Consider the following 17507-nt stretch of genomic DNA (forward strand, 5'->3'; position numbering starts at 1 on the left):
GAAAGCAACCCGTGACTGTGTTTGACCTGATTTGGAACCGGAGGGTTTCGGAGCACAGCCCCTTCTTCAGTTCTCTCGCTGCCTTTCCTGTGCGTTCAAATAAACCTGTCGGACTATATTCTGGCGTGGTGTGATTTTTGACTTTGTCCAGCCCAGTCCAACTGCGGCGCTTACACGATACATGGTTTCCTTGACACATTCTGCTTGCAGCCATTTGGAAGATGGATTTGTTTTTTTTCTCAGCACTGAGAGTCTCACTGGGCTGGAAACATGAATCGTGTTTTCTCTCGACAGTTGCTGTCAGGGCTGTTGATTTTCACGAACAATTTGTGTCCCTCTCCTTGTGAGTGCGTTTGGAAGGCTTCAGCTGGAAGTGATGAATTTATTTTTTGACTTCAGGAAGCAACCTGCAAGCCAACCGCACAGAAAGAAGAAGATGAGAGAGTGTGGAGTTGATGCAGGATTGGAGATGGGTTGGTGCCGGTGAAATGCGATTGTGAACGCATTGTGGGAACATGGAACATGCATGACTATGACTGCGCCCCAAAGGCCCTTCGGCCCTCAATGTTGTGGCGACCTCTGGAGCTAATCTGAAGCCCATCTATCCTACACTATTCCGTTTTCATCCATTTGTCTATCCAATGACCATTTAAATGCCCTTAAAGTTGGCACGTCTACTGCTGTTGCAGGCAGTGCGTTCCACGCCCCTACTACTCTGTGTAAACAAAACTACCCCTGACAACTCTCCTATATCTATCACCCCTCAATTTAAAGCTTCTTGTACTCGCCATCACCATCAGAGGTGTCACTGTCCACCCTATCTAACCCTCTGATTTTCTTATATGTCTCAATTAAGTCACCTCTCAACCTTCTCTCTAACAAAAACAGTGTCAAGTTTCACAGTCTTTCCTCATAACACCTTCCTGTCATATCAGGCAACATTCCTCTGAACCCTCTCCAAAGTTTCCAGAGCGTTCCTGTAATGCGGTGACCAGAACTGTACGCAATACTCCAAGTGAAGCCGCACCAGAGTTTTGTACAGCTGCACATTAACTTGTGGCTTCGAAACTCAATCTCTCTACCAACAAAACCTAACAAACCCTACACCTTCTTAACAATCCTATCAACCTGGGTGGCAACTTTCAGGGATCTACGTGCATGGACACTGAGATCTCTTTGCTCATCTCCACTTCCAAGAATCTTACCATTAGTCCAGTACTCTGTATTCCTCTTGCACCTTCCCAAGTGAATCAGCTCACACTTATCCGCATTAAACTCCATTTGCGCCCTCTCAGCCCAGCTTTTGCAGTTTATCTATGTCCCTTTGTAACCTGCAACTTCCTTCAGCACTATCCACAACTCCACCAAATTTACTAACCCATCTCCAACACCCTTACCTCGGTCATTTATAAAAATGACAAGCAGCAGGTGGACCCAAGACAGATCCTTGGGGTGCACCACTAGTAACTGAACTCCAGGATGAATATTTTCCATCAACCACCACCGGTCGGTCTTCTTTTAGCTCGCCAATTTCTGATCCAAACCACTAAATCCCCTGCCTCCCTATTTTGTGCAATAGCCTACAGGAAGGAACCTTGCCAAACGGCCTTACTGACATCATTACACATTAACCGCAAGTAATCATAATTTAGCAACTCATTTTAGTCAAGGTGCAAGAAAGTATGATGGCTCCACTGGGGCTCGAACCCAGGACCTTCTGCGTGTAAAGCAGACGTGATAACCACTACACTATGGAACCTATAGGCAAGCAGTCACATCTGTGAATCACAGGTGCCTGTGTTTGGCTTGATTTGGAACCAGACAATTTCGGAGTTCCGCCTCTTCTTCAGTTCACTCACTGTCCTTCCTGTTGGACACAAACCCGGTGTGGTGTGATGTTTGACTTTGTCCAGCCCAGTCCAACGGCGCCGCTTACACCTCATGTGTTTTGCTTGAGACCTTCTGCTTGCAGCCATTTGAAAGATGGAGTTTTTCTCTCTCTCTCTCTCAGCACTGAGAGTCTCACTGGCCTGGAAACATTAACCGTGTTTTCTGTCGACATTTGCTGCCAGAGGTGTTGATTTTTCACGAGCAATTTCTTGTTGTTGTGAATGCGTTTGGAAGGCTTGAGCTGGAAGTGATGAAGTTATTTTTTTGGATTTCAGGAAGCAGTCTGCAAGCCAAACGCAGAGGAAGAAAAAAGATGAGAGTGTGTGGAATTGTTGCAGGATCGGAGATGTATTGGTGCCGGTGAAATGTGATTGTGAACTCATTGTGGGAATATGGGGAAGCAATGAGAAAGGCAATCTGTGCGACAAACTCAGACAGAAAATACGAAATCAATGCAATATTCTCTACTAACCAGTATCGCTGATGGTATTTCGCAATCAGGGCCTCTTTACCTTCGTCCGTAATGCATCTGACTTTTAATCAGAGGCTCCAGGGTTGAAGTCCGTGTTCGGGCACTGTCTTAAAATCGGATTGCTCAGTACTGTCTCTAAACAATCAATTCGTGACGTGAGAAAACCTGATTTTTTTCAAGACTGTGTTCACCAATGAATATCACTTCTCCAGCCTGAATATCTCATTGGGGAGAGTGTTGGGCTTCGAATCTGAGCGTCCCGTGTCGAAGAACCCGTTGAAATGCTGTTTTTTGAGTCCCAGTTCTCCAAGCAATCAATCTTTGACATGCTTTGAGTGTGAAAAATGAAAATTGCTCAGTAAACAACAGACTGGATTTTTCGAACTCAAGCCACGAATCACGCCCATTGGTTAATATGTTAGGTAAAAAAAACAATGACTGCAGATGCTGGAAACCAGATTCTGGATTAGTGGTGCTGGAAAAGCACAGCAGTTCAGGCAACATCCGAGGAGCAGTAAAATCGACGTTTCGGACAAAAGCCCTTCATCAGGAATACCTTGTAGAGAGAGGAGGATAACTTCTTCAAGGCAGGCATCCTTGCAAGAGGATTCGCAAGAAGGGCTTTTGCCCGAAACGTCGGTTTTACTGCCCCTCGGATGCTGCCTGAACTGCTGTGCTTTTCCAGCACCTCTAATCCAGAATCTGGTTCATATGTTCCAAAGCCTACTGGAGGGTTTATTTTTCAGTATTGAAGTGCAGTTCGTGCCCTTGAACTGTAGGAAGTGTGTGGAAACGGCTTAGTGACAGAAGCGTATTGGACAGAGTAGATGAAATCCGAAAGAAGAGTGGTCGCTGGCAATCAGAAACAAAACCAGAAATTTGCTGGAAACGTTCAGCATGCCTGGTAACATCTGTGGAGAGAGACATCACAGTTATCCTTTCAGTTTGAGCAACTCTTTCTTACGAGTTTGATAGTTAAAACTCACACAACGCCAGGTTATAGTCCAACAGATTTATTTGGAAGCACTAGCTTTCGAAATTTTGCTCCTTCATCAGGCGATAACCACGTGATGAAGGAGCAGCGCTTCGAAAGCTGGTGCTTCCAATTAAACCTGTTGGACTGCAACCTGGTGTGTGATTTATAACTTTGTCCACTCCAGTTCAACACCGGGACCTCCAAATCAAGAGTTTGAGGGTACTTTCCGAGCAACAGCAGTTTTTTTTAAAAGTAAGTTTGCAGATGACACCCAAATTGGATGGTGGACAGCGAAGAAGGTCGCTTTGGAACACAATGGGATCTTGCTCAGAGCAACCAATGGGCCGAGGGGTGGCAGGTGTCGTTTAATTTAGATAAATGCGGGCTGCTGCATTCTGGAAAAACAAAGCAGAGCAGGACTTATGCACTTAATGGGAAGTCCTGGGAAATGTTTTTGAAAAAAGAGACTTTGGAGTGCAGGTTCATAGTTCCTTGAAAGTAGAGTCACAGTTTGTCAGGATAATGAAGAAGGCCTTTGGTCTGCTTTCCTTTACTGGTCAGAACACTGAGTTTAGGAGTTGGTAGGTCATGTTGTAGCTGTACAGGACATTGGTTAGGTCACGTTTGGAATATTGCATGCATTTCTGGACTCCTTCCTATTGGAAGGATGTTGTGAAACTTGAAAGGGTTTGGAAAAGATTTGAAAGGATGTTGTCCTGGGTTGAGGATTTGAGTTACAGGAAGAGGCTGAATAGGCTGGAGCTGTTTTCCCTGGAGCATCGCAGGCTGAGGGGTGTCGTTATAGAGGTTGACAAAATCATGAGGGGCATGGATAGGATAAATAGAGAATGGAACTGCATTAAGTGAGCATATCTGGTCAGCATGGGCGAATTGGACCAAAAGGTCTGTTTGTGTGCTATACATTTCTGTGACTCTGTCTCTGACTCTTGTTTCCAAACAGATTAATTCCGATGAAGGTCAAAATGTGAATGATAGTAGTTTTTCATATCTGCGATGGAAAATCCCGACTTTCTGGTCTGTCTCTCTGAGTGTCCAGGGTTCGGTTTACTAAACAGGTTGTGTTTTCAAACCCCCTTACATTTTGCCATTCTTAGGAAAAGAAAGATAGCGGGCGTTCGGTCTGAAACCTTGATCTGCTGTGTCCAGGAAATTTTTAGAGTCATAGTTTCATAGCTTTGTACAAGATGGAAACAGACCCTTTAGTCCAACTCATCCATGCTGAAAAGATATCCCAAATTAATGTACTCACATTTGGCAGCAAGTGCCCCATATCCCTTTCAACCCTCCCTGTCTATATACTCTTCCAGACGCCGTTTAAAGTCAAAACGTGTTGTGCTAGAAAAGCACAGTGATCAAGCAGTACCCGTGGAGCAGGAGAGTCGACATTTGGAGCATAAACTCTTCACATGAATGTCGAATCTTCTGGTCCTTGGATGCTGCCTGACCAGCTGTGTTTATCCAGCGCCACACATTTTGACGCTGATCTCCATCACCCACCGTTATCACTTTCTCCCAGATACCTTTTATATGTTAGAATATTACCAGCATCCATCACTTCCTCTGGCAAATCATTCCATACTCGCGACATCATCTGCGTGAAAATAAATGCCCCTTTGATCCCTTTTAAATCTTTCCCATCTCAACCAAAACGTTGTCCCCAGAATAAAAGACTTTTTATATTTACCCTATTCTTTGCCCTCATGAATTTATGAAACTGTATGAAGTCACCTCTCAACCTCCGACGCTGCATGGAAAACAGACCCAGCGTATCCAGTCTCTCCCTGGAACTACTTTGGATTTCAGCATCTGCAGTTTCTTTTGTCTTTACAGAGAAAAGTTTGCAGTGTAGTTGCATGTGGCGCCATCTGAGGTAAACAGTACCAGGTACACACCTTTGATACAGAATGCAGAAATCGATGGAACAAAACAATTTTGCTTTCATTCCAGTTGTTAATAGTATATGTTAGAAAAATGAGAGTGAGGTAATAATGTTCAGTAATACAATCTATCAGTAGATCAGTGCAGGAGGTTTGCGCATGTGCTGTGCCCGTGCTGGTGAGCCACTGACTCCCCGCACCAGTCCCCAGTTGTGAAACCTGAAAGGGTTCAGAACCCATTTCTAAGGATGGTAGAGTCAGAGAGTCATACAGATATACAGCAAGGAAACAGACCCTTACGTCCAACCTGTCCATGCCACCCTGATATTCCAACCTAATCTACTCCCATTTGCCAGCACTTGGCCGATATCCTCTCAACCCTTTCTATTCATGTCTCGATTCAGATGCCGTTTTAATGCCGTAATTGTGCCAGTCTCCACCACTTCCTCTGGCAGCTCATTCCATACACGCACCACCCTCTGCATGAATAAAGTTCCTCCTTCGGCCCCTTTCATATCTTTCCCCTCACACCCAGACTCCTACTCAAGAGTTTCAGGAAGCTTTCCTCATAATTTCTGTTTTTGTTTCCGAACAGATTAGATACTGATAAAGGCCAAAATTTAAACAATATTAATTTTTCAGATCTGTGAGGAAAAATCCCTTCTTTCTGATGTGTCTCTGAGCATCCAGGGTTCCAGTACGGGTGCAGGTTGCATTTCCAAACCCTGTTACTTTTAATCAGTCTTATTAAAAACTAGATAATGCGTGTTCCAGCTGAAACATTTGTGTGCTGTGTCCATAGCATTGTCCGAGCCACAGGTTCAAAGATTTGTGCAGGATGGAAACAGATCCTTCGGTACAACTCGTCCATGCTGACCAGATATCCTAAATTAATCTCGTCCCATTTGCCAGTATGAGCCTCATATCCCTTGAAAAGCTTTCTCAACCAGATGCCTTTTCAAGACAAAACACGTGGTCCCTGAAAAGCACAGCCCTTCAGCTGGCATCCGAGGTGCAGCAGGTTATGCTCGAAACGTCGACTCTCCTGCTCCATAGGTGCTGCCTGGCCGGCTGTGCATTTTCCAACGCCACTCTTTTTGACTCTGATCGCCAGCATCTGCAGTCCTCACTTTCTCCCAGGTGCCTTTTAAATATTGTAATTGTTGCACCGTCCTCTTTGTGAAAAAAAAATGCCACTTCGATCCTTTTTAAACCTGTCCCTTCTCACCTAGATCTGTGCCATCTTTCCCACCCCACGACAAAGAACTTGCCTATTGCCCCTATTCTTTTCCCTCATGGTTTCATAAACCTCTGTTGGATCACGGTCAGCTTCCAACACTCCAGGGTATACAGACCCAGTCAATTCAGCTTCTCCCTGCAGCTACTTAGATTCCCAGCATCCGCACTTCTTTTGTCTCTGCAGAGAAGGGTCTGCTGTACAGGCCCACTTGGTGCCATTTGAGCTACAAAATACCGAGGTTTTAGATTTAGATTAGATTAGATTAGATTACAGTGTGGAAACAGGCCCTTCGGCCCAACAAGTCCACACCGACCCGCCGAAGCGAAACCCACCCATACCCCTACATTTACCCCTTACCTTACACTATGGGCAATTTAGTATGGCCAATTCACCTGACCCTGCACATCTTTGGACTGTGGGAGGAAACCGGAGCACCCGGAGGAAACCCACGCAGACACGGGGAGAACGTGCAAACTCCACACAGTCAGTCGCCTGAGGCGGGAATTGAACCCAGGTATCTGGCGCTGTGAGGCAGCAGTGCTAACCACTGTGCCACCGGTACGCATCTTCGATACAAAATACACAAACCGAGTGAAACAGAAAGGGAAAAAAAAATGTTGTATCCATTAGTTCATAGTACGCATTAGAAAATGAAAAGTGATTGTTTAATGTTCAGTATTACAGTCTTTGCATATATCAGTGTAGGGGGGTTTCACACTTGGTCTGCCCGTTCGAGTGAGCAGCTGACTTGCTGCCCTCATGACGTCCTGCCTCTCCATCCCGCTTCCCGCTGATCCGCTCCACCCTCCTCTCCGACTTTATCACCATTACCTCCGCTTCCATCTACCTACCGCACACTCAGCTGCCTTACCCCAACCACCCCCTCCTATTTATCGCTCCACCTTCCCAGTGAAATGCGATTGTGACCGCATGGTGAGAGTAGGGGGAAGCAGTTAGGAAGGAAATGTGTGCGACAAACCCATAAAGATAAAAGTTAAATCAATGCAATATTCTCTCTTCACTGGCGTGTGTCACTGCACTACTGAGTGCGATTGCGCCTGGGTAGTTAAGGCGGTAAAGCATCAGTTATCCAATCTATGGGTCCAGGGATCGAGTCCCTGATCGGGTGTTGCTTTTTTTTTTAGATGGGAGTTCTCAGTCCTTTCCAAACAATCAATGCGTGACATGGTGAAACCTGATTTGTTTGAAGTCTCAAAAGACAAAATTGCACAGAAACATCAGTCGAGCTGAATTCGAACTCATTCTGAGTAACGTCCACATAACACTCCCACAGGTTAAAATGATTTGGAGATGCCGGTGTTGGACTGGGGTGTACAAAGTTAAACATCACACAACACCAGGTTATAGTCCAACAGGTTTGATTGGAAGCACACTAGCTTTCAGGTGATGAAAGAGCAGCGCTTGGAAAGCTAGTGCTTCCAATTAAACCTGTTGGGCTATAACCTGGTGTTGTGTGATTTTTAACTGGAAAAGGGAGTAGCTATGGTAACATCTGTGGAGAGAAGTCAGAGTTACCCATTCGAGTCGAGTGACTCTTTCTCAAGAGCTTCAGCGAGGTTTCTTCAGAATTTGGTTTCTTGCTTCCGAACAGATTAGATACTGACGAAGGTCGAAATGTGAATCTTTCAGATCTGCGAGAGAAAGTCCCTACTTCCTGATCCGTCTCTGAGTGTCCTTGGTTCGGGTTCCGGTTACGGTTGTGTTTTCAAACCCTTTCAAAATTTCCCATTCTTAAGAAAAGCAAGATAATGGTCGTTCTCGCTGAAACATTTATGTGTGTGTGAGATGTTATGCAATAATTAAACTGAACCAGTGCCCCGGGGTAAAGTTTGAGATTGTGGAAGACAGAGAACGGTGGGATCTTGCTGTGCTTTCCGTGCCATGCACGTTCTCCCCGTGTCTGCGTGGGTTTCCTCCGGGTGCTCCGGTTTCCTCCCACAGTCCAAAAATGTGCAGGTTAGGTGAATTGGCCATGCTCCATTGCTCGTAGTATTCGGTGAAGGGGTAAATGTAGGGGAATGGGTCTGGGTGGGTTGCTCTTCAGAGGGTCGGTGTGGACTTGTTGGGTCGAATGGCCTGTTTCCACACTGTAAGTAATCTAATAACCTAACTTCAACTCAATTTTTATTTCTCTGTGCGTCCCCCTCCCCAGCCCCCCCCCACCCACCCCCCCCGCAACTTCCCAGCCGCCGAGGAGGAGATTGGATCCGGCAACTGAAACTTGGGACGGTGCAGAGACAGAGAATCACATCGTTTCTGCCCTGTGAAATTGTCAGAGGAGGGCTTGGGACCAGAGAGACAAAGAGAGAGAATAATCAGAAACTGTCCTGTCTCCTTGTCGTTTATTTACACACAGAGAAAAGAATTGTGGGGTTTAGGCTGTCTCTGGAATTTTTACCACGGAGGGGCGAACAAAGGAGCAAAAAGTTGGAGAGGGAACTGCTGCATAATCTGATCACACAGATGTCACTATCTCCTCCTCTATCTCAGTGTACATCCACCCGCTGCCCTCACCGCCTTCAGCCCAGGGGCTAGGGCTCAATGGGGAGGGCGGGATGATGGGGGTTTTTGCACGTGATGGAGACACAGAGAGTTTTTTTTAATACCCAGTGAGGGGGCAGAGAGGAATGACGCAGGTAGCAGTTTTTGCAGAGGGGGCAATTGGACCAGGACAAGGTGGGGGCCAAAAGGTTTGAGGGAAAGTGCAAGAGTTGGATGGGGACAGAAATCCAAGGGGTCGGCATGGGCTCGGAAATGGGGAAGGAGGTCTCTCAAGTTGCTTAATTGGTGCAGGTTTACAAACCTAGGGAGGCAGAAAATGGAGGGGGACAAAATGAGGGCAATTATGCTCTTGCCCCCCCATCCCATTTTTACTCTTCCAGTTCTGGGCACAATTAGCAGGGGGCAAACGTGTTGGGGTAATTCTGGAGGTGTACAATTTGGTTGGGAGGCAAGGTTGAGAAATGCAAAATAGTAGGTACTACAGGATGGGGGCATCAAATATGGAGGGGGAATCTATGTGGGATATAGGTTTGTGGAGGACATAAAGCTACACCAGCAGGGGGCAATTAGACAGGAGGGTGTGGGTGGGAAAGGTTTGTGGGGAGTGCAAAACTGGGGACAGACTGAACAACCATGGGAATGTAATGTTGGGGGAGGGGGGATTTGGGGAAAGGGACAAACTGGGCGGGTGTTAAAGGGGATAAAGCCCCTTTCTCAATGATGGTGAGCGACAGGGAATGGCAGGCCACTGGGATCTTGCTGTGCAATCCCATGATCAGTGTCTGTACACACTCACGGTTTGGGGGCATGATGGGGTAGCAAGGAGGAGAGGTCTCCACAGCAAATGGGATTTAATGGGGGCCATTCGGGGGCAAATCCTGAGGACCAACATCATTTCATGGAGTGGAGGGGGCAGCCACGATGGGCTGAACATCCTCTTCCTGAGGGATTTTGGGACTGGGATCTTGCTGTGCATCGATGGAGTTGCGGGGAGGCGATACAGTCATGGGCCAATCCGTCCACACAGACTCATTTAGCCAAAGCCCAGGAACTTAGTTGAATATAGGGCATAGAGGGAAGTGAAGAGGGGCTTTTATGTCAGGAGGCATAATGGAGTGAGGGGGGACAGGGGCAAAAGGGACAGTGCACGGAGGAGTGGGGGGGGGAGTGAAGGGAGCCAAAATGCAACGTGTGAAAAATGGAGAGGAGGGCCTCATAATTGATGCAGAAGCAAAACTTAGGGAAGGAGCAGAAAAAGAGAGGCAGGTTAGAAAGTGAGGGTAAATGTGTTCCCCCTTCCTCACCCCCCTCATTTTTAACCCTTTCCCTCTCTAACGCTGGGTGGCCCAATCAGGAAGGGCAAGATTGGGAGGAGTGGTGGAGGGAGAGGCAAAACGTGTGTGTGTGTGGCGGGGGGGGGGGGGGGGGGAGACAGTACGATTCGGTGCGAGGGGCGGTGAAGGGAAGAATTGTGAGATGCTAAAATATGGGCACTGCAGGGTTTGGGGGCAAAAAGGTCTGGGGAGGGGGTAATTTGATCGGGGGTGGGGAGTACTTGGGCAGGCAGTATGTGTCGGGGTATAATAGTACACGGGTGTGGAGCAATAATACAATGGTGAGGTAGGGGATATTGGGTGATGGGAGGGGCTACCTATCCATATACGCATCCAGATGCCTTTTGAAGTGAACACTGTCGTGCTGGAAAAACACAGCCAGTCTGGCAGTATCCGAGGAACAGGAGAGTCGACGTTTCGAGAAGAGGAGTTAACACCCTGCACATGTCCCCAGGTGTGGGACTTGAAAGAGATCAGAACAGATTTACAACCATTTTTCGAGGGTTGTAGGGTTTTAGCTATCAGGAGAGGTTGAATAGGCAGGGTCTGTTTCCTCTGGAGGGTTGCAGGCGGTGGGGTGACCTGATAGAGGTTAATAAAATGATGAAGGGGCATGGTTAGGGTAAGTAGACGAGGTCTTTCCCCTGCTTTGTAGGAGTCCAGAACTAGAGGGCATAAGTTTAGGGGGAGAGGGAAAAATTAAAATGGGACCTAAGTGGCAACTTTTTCACGCAGAGGGTGGTGCGTGTATGGAATGAGCTGCCAGAGGAAGTGTTGAAGGCTGGTACAATTCCAGCATTGAAGGGGCATTTGGATGGGTATATGAATAGGAAGGGTTTGGAGGGATATGGGCCGGGTGCTGGCAGGTGGGACGAGATTGGGTTGGGATATCGGGTCGGCATGGACGGGTTGGACCGAAGGGTCTGTTTCTATGCTGGATATCTCTATGACTCTAAATTAGCTAAGGATACCTGGTCATTATGGATGAGTTGGACGGAAGGGTCTATTTCGGTGCCGTACACCTCTATGACTGTCGAACTGTCTGGTCCCCCTTGGGCCCCTGCGTGACATGTCAATCTTTCATTCAGCACGTTGGATTGTTGGTTCAGATTTGAATGCCAAATTGCGGGGTATTACAATTTCCCAACCCATTTCAGTCACAGTGCACTAAAACACGATGGCTCCACTGGAGCTCGAACACAAGACCTGCTGTAGGTAAAGCAAACGTGAAAGCCACTACACGATGGAACCAACATAAATTGAGAAATGGTTCCGGAGCACCGCTCACTGGCGTGGTGTGATTTTTGGCGTTGTCCAGCCCAGTCCAACAGCAGCGCTTACACGTCGTATGCTTTGCTTGAGACATTTTGTTGCAGCCATTTGGAAAACGGAGTGTTTTTTTTATATCGAGAGCAGCTTGTGGTGAATTGCAATTTGTGACCTGCGACGAATTCTCACTGGGCTGGAAACATTAACCGTGTTTTCTCTGGGCAGTTGCTGCCAGAGCTGTTAATTTTCACGAGCAATTTGTGTCCTTGTTGTTGTGAATACTTTTTGGAAGGCTTGAGCAATTTTTTTTTTGATTTTTAGGAAGCAACTTGCAAGTCAACCGCAGAGAAAGAAAAAGATGAGAGAGTGTGGAACTGGTGCAGGATCGGAGATGTATTGTTGCAGATGTAATGTGATTGTGAACGCACTGTGGGAATAGGGGAAAACAATGAGAAAGGAAAAGTGTGCAAACAACCCACGAAGTCAAAAGTAGATCAATACACTGTTCTGTGCTCACCAGTGTGTGTCACTGCAACCGTGTATCAAGCAGAGCCCGGATAGCTCAGTCGGTAGAGCATCAGACTTTTAATCTGAGGGTCCAGGGTTCAAGTCCCTGTTCGGGCGTTCCTTTTAAATAGGAGTTATCAGTCTTGTGTCGAAACAGTCATCATATGGTCGAATGTGATGTGTTTGAAGTCTCAAACGACAAAATTGCGCAGAAACAGCAGGCGAACGAAATTCGAACGTGTTCTTTGTACCGTCCACGTAACTCTGCCACAGGTTAAAAAGTTTTAATTCCTTCCGTAGCATTTATTTGGGAGAGTTGAAGTGTTATTTTTGCGCTTGAACTGTGGGGAGTGTGTGGAAACCGCCTGTGTTAAAACACACTGGATAGAGTAGATAAAAACCGAAAGAAGGGCGGATAGTGGCAATCAAAAACAAAATCAGAAATCGCTGGAAAACTGAGCAGCTGCGGTAGCATCGGTGGAGGGAAATCAGAGCTACCCCTTCGGGTCAAGTGACTCTTTCTCAAGAGTTTCAGCGAGATTTCTTCGTAATTTCGTTTCTTGTTTCCGAACAGCTTTGGTTAATAGAATTAAGGAGAATCCAAATGGTTTGTACAAATATATTAAGGACAAGAGGGTAACTAGGGAGAGAATAGGGCCCCTCAAAGATCAGCAAGGCGGCCTTTGTGTGGAGCCACAGAAAATGGGGGAGCTACTAAATGAATATTTTGCATCAGTATTTACTGTGGAAAAGGAAATGGAAGATATAGACTGTAGGAAAATGGATGGTGAAATCTTGCAAAATTACCGATTACAGAGGAGGAAGTGCGGGATGTCTTGAAACGGTTAAAGGTGGATAAATCCCCAGGACCTGATCAGGTGTACCCGAGAACTCCGTGGGAAGCTAGAGAAGTGATTGCTGGGCCTCTTGCTGAGATGTTTGTATCATCAATATTCACAGGTGAGGTGGCAGAAGACAGTTTAAGAAGGGCGATAAAAACAAGCCAGGGAACTATAGACCGGTGAGCCTGACCTCAGTGGTGGGCAGAAATCTTTGAGGAGAAAGTGAGGTCTGCAGATGCTGGAGATCAGAGATGGAGATGTGTTGCTGGAAAAGCGCAGCAGGTCAGGCAGCATCTAGGGAACAGGAGAATCGACGTTTCGGGCATTAGCCCTTCTTCAGGAAGTTTATGCCCGAAACGTCCATTCTCCTGTTCCCTGGATGCTGCCTGACCTGCTGCGCTTTTCCAGCAACACATTTTCAGCTCTGATATCCAGCACCTGCAGACCTCACTTTTCCCATCACTGGATATTATGGGCAATTCAGCATGGCCAATTCACCTAACCTGCCCATTTTTGGACCGTGGAGGGAAATCAGAGGACTCAGAGGAAATCCACGCAGACACGGGGAGAATGTGCAAACTCCACACAGACAGTCGTCCAAGGTTGGAATCAAACCCCGGTCCCTTGCCACCCCTTAAGATTAGGTTAAGATTAATGTCAATACCGTTGCAGTGGCTGACAAATGGAATGTTTCAGAATACACAGAACAGTTGCTTTCCACTGAAAAAGAAAAATTCTAAGAGGAGAAACCACTGTTAAAATTAAAGGTAGCAAATTTAAAGAAAATGTACATAATTATGCAAAGGTGAGTTACAGAACAGAAAATTGTTGTTTTTTAGTAATGGTGGAAACAAGCTCACGTTAGAGCCCAGTATGAAGGTGAAGTTGCCCACAGATTGATTTAGGCTCCATTTATTTGCTGGTGAGAGGGTTGGAATCAGTGACCAGGAAATCTACTGGGTTTTTTTATTCATTAATGGGATGAGGGTGTCACTGGCTAGGTCAGCATTTATTGCCCATCTCTAATTGCCCAGAGAGCAGTTTAAGAATCAACCACATCGCTGTGGGTCCAGACCAGGCGAGGATGGCAGTTTCCTTCCCTAAAGGTCATGAATGAACCAGATGGGTTTTTCCATTTCATGGTCATCATTAGACTCTTCAGTGCAGATTTCTTTTTGAATTCAAATTCTACCATCTGCATTGGCAAGATTTGAACCCAGGTCCCCAGAAATCCACCTGGGTCTCCGGAGCAACAGTCCAGCAATAATACCACTAGGCTATCACCTATCCACCAGATAGCAACCGTTATCCTAACATCTCAGAGAAAACTTCTGTTTGTGCATTACTGAATACTGGACAGCTTGACAATTTAGCCAAGGAATGGGAAGAATAGCATGTAAGGTAGTGTGGGATCTATAATGATATATAATTACTGTCAAATCAAGAGATAATTAACATGATACATTTTTTAAATGTCTTCTTTTGATGTGGACATTGCTGGCAGGGACAGAATTTATTTCCCATCCATAACTACCCTGGAGATGTTGATGGTGAGTTGCTGAGAAATCTGATTGTATTATAGAGTGCATTCTATAAATGTCTTGATATATGTATACTGTTATAGCTTTCTCCCACTAATGTACATTCTATACAGTACATTTTCTTCAGAGAAAAGAGATCAAGATTATAAATCATTCTTTCCTATTGCTTCTGACATTTTCTCACAAACAGTAACATGAAAGGGTTAACACCAATTTCCAAAAATCCCTTCACATCTCTCTGTGATATTTTGTGGCAAGTTCCTGCTATTCACAAGGAGTCATCTCCTGACAGAGTTATTGATGGATTGGGTCTTGGCTATTCACAGTCTCCTATATATCCTGTAGCAACACCCCTTTCCCCCATCACACTGCTCCCTGAGATTGGAGCTGCAGATCACGCAAGTTTTATAGTAATTCCCATCACAATGCAGAACTAGTTGAACCAGAGGAAGCCAATGAGCTTCAACAAGCTTCTCCTGATCTACTTCCATTTACCAGGGTTTAACTACGAGTTATGATTAATAATATAATGACCCTGCCTATGACCTATTAAGGGGAGGCAATGGCCTAGTTGCATTATCGCTAGGCTATTAGTCAAGAGACCCAGGTAATGTTCTGGGGACCAGGGTTCAAATCCTGCCATGGCAGATGGTGGAATTGAAGTCCAATGGTGATCATAAAACCATTGTTGAATGTCGGAAAACCCCATCTGGTTCACTAATGCCCTTTAGGAAAGGAAACTGCCATCCTTTCCTGGTCTGGTCGACATGTGACTACAATGTGGACATGGGCAATAAATGCTGGCCTGGTCAGAGAAGGTCAGATCCTGTGAATGCATGCACCTTCTACCCCACATAAAGTGTAACTCTCCTCTGACATGACGATACAGGGGAAATGCAGGAAGGATGTTCCCGAGGATCCAGAATCGAGGTGGGGGTAGGTCTCACAGTTTAAGGATATATGGTAGGCCGTTTATGAGTGAGTTGAGGAGTCTGTGAGACTCTCTCCCACAGAGAGCAGTTGAGGCCAAAACATCGAATGGTTTTAAGAAGGAGTTAGATATAGTTCTTAGGGCTCAAAGGATCTGAGGAGAAAACGGGAACAGGGCCCTGTGTTGGATAGTCAGCCTTGATCATATTGGATGGCAGAGCAGGCTCAAAGGGCCAAATGTCCTACTCCTGTTCCTATTTGCTCTGTGTCTGTGTTGGTTCTAACCACAGCTCAGTCACTCTGATGCACCACAACCCATTCATCCATCATCTCCATTAGCTCCTCAATTTTCCAATCTACTGATGTCCTTGTCCCTCCTGCAGTGAATTTGCTTCTTTCTTCTTGACTGAGAAGGTAGAGTGGACAAGCAGAAGGGAGGTTTTCCTGCCTGATTACATTGTTCTCAGCTCATTACATAGTCGATGCCAAACTGTTATGGGCAGCAAGCTCAGCGCCACTTGCCTGGTCTCAGCTGCCTGACTCAGGGGGGCCTGGCCAGGTCTCACGCCCCCCCGCCCCCATCGTTGGGCAGGTTGTTGGAGGGAAACCTGAGGGACATGTGTTTGGAAAGGCAAGGACTGATTAGGGATAGTCAACATGGCTTTGTGCGTGGGAAATCATGTCTCACAAACTTGACTGAGTTTTTTGAAGAGGTAACAAAGAGGATTCATGAGAGCAGAGCAGTAGATGTGATCTATATGGACTTAAGTAAGGTGTTCGACAAGGTTCCCCATGGGAGACTGATTAGCAAGCTTAGATCTCATGGAATACAGGGAGGACTAGCCATTTGGATACAGAACTAGCTCAAAGGTAGAAGACAGAGGGTGGTGGTGGAGGGTTGTTTTTCAGACTGGAGGCCTGAGACCAGTGGAGTGCCTCATGGATCGGTGCTGGGCCCTCTACTTTTTGTCATTTATATAAATGATTTGGATGCGAGCATAAGAGGTACAGTTAGTAAGTTTGCAGATGACACCAAAATTGGAGGTGTAGTGGACAGCGAAGAGGGTTTCCTCAGATTACAACAGGATCTGGACCAGATGGGCCAATGGGCTGAGATGTAGCATTTGGAGTTTAATTCAGATAAATGCGAGGTGCTGCATTTTGGGAAAGCAAACCTCAGCAGGACTTATACACTTAATGGTAAGGTATTAGGGAGTGTTTCTGAACAAAAAGACCTTGGAGTGCAGGTTCATAGCTCCTTGAAAGTGGAGTCGCAGGTAGATAGGATAGTGAAGAAGGCGTTTGGTATGCTTTCCTTTACTGGTCAGAGCATTGAGTACAGGAGTTGGGAGGTCATGTTGTGGCTGTACAGGACATTGGTTAGGCCACTGTTGGAATATTGCATGCAATTCTGGTCTCCTTCCTATCGGAAAGATGTTGTGAAACGTGAAAGGGTTCAGAAAAGATTTACAAGGATGTTGCCAGGGTTGGAGGATCTGAGCTACAGGGAGAGTCTGAACAGGCTGGGGCTTTTTTCCCTGGAGCATCAGAGGCTGAGGGGTGACCTTATAGAGGTTTACAAAATTATGAGGGGCATGGATAGGATAAATAGACAAAGTCTTTTCCCTGGTGTGGGGAGTCCAGAACTAGAGGGCATAGGTTTAGGGTGAGAGGAGAAAGATATAAAAGGGACTCAAGTCGCAGCCTTTTCACACAGAGGGTGGTATGGGTATGGAATGAGCTGCCAGAGGAAGGTGGAGGCTGGTACAATTGCAACATTTAAGAAGCATTTGGATGGGCATATGAATAGGAAGGGTTTGGAGGGATATGGGCCGGGTGCTGGCAGTTGGGACTAGATTGGGTTGGGATATCTGGTCGTCATGGACGGGTTGGACGGGCTGTACATCTCTATGACTCTATGACTCTATAACAGATTAGATACCAATGAAGGTCGAAATGTGAGTCTTTCATATCTGCGAGAGAAAGTCCCTACTTCCTGATCTGTCTCTGAGTGTCCTTGGTTGGGGTTCCAGTTATCGTTGTGTTTTCAAACCCTTTCAAATTTTCCAAGACTTAAGAAAAGCA

General features: G+C 46.2%; 2 non-coding genes across 2 annotated transcripts; one reads left to right on the top strand and one right to left on the bottom strand.

Moving 5' to 3' along the window:
- Positions 1–1686: 1686 nt before the first annotated feature.
- trnav-uac (transfer RNA valine (anticodon UAC)) lies at positions 1687–1759 on the bottom strand. The gene has a single exon. It is a non-coding gene; the product is annotated as a tRNA-Val (tRNA).
- Positions 1760–12153: 10394 nt separating this feature from the next.
- Positions 12154–12226, top strand: trnak-uuu (transfer RNA lysine (anticodon UUU)). The gene has a single exon. It is a non-coding gene; the product is annotated as a tRNA-Lys (tRNA).
- The last annotated feature ends 5281 nt before the right edge of the window (positions 12227–17507 follow it).

The sequence above is a fragment of the Chiloscyllium plagiosum genome, unplaced genomic scaffold (assembly GCF_037043375.1).
Source record: "Chiloscyllium plagiosum isolate Xiang-an unplaced genomic scaffold, Cpla_swu_hap1 HiC_scaffold_40, whole genome shotgun sequence".
Taxonomy (NCBI): domain Eukaryota; kingdom Metazoa; phylum Chordata; class Chondrichthyes; order Orectolobiformes; family Hemiscylliidae; genus Chiloscyllium; species Chiloscyllium plagiosum.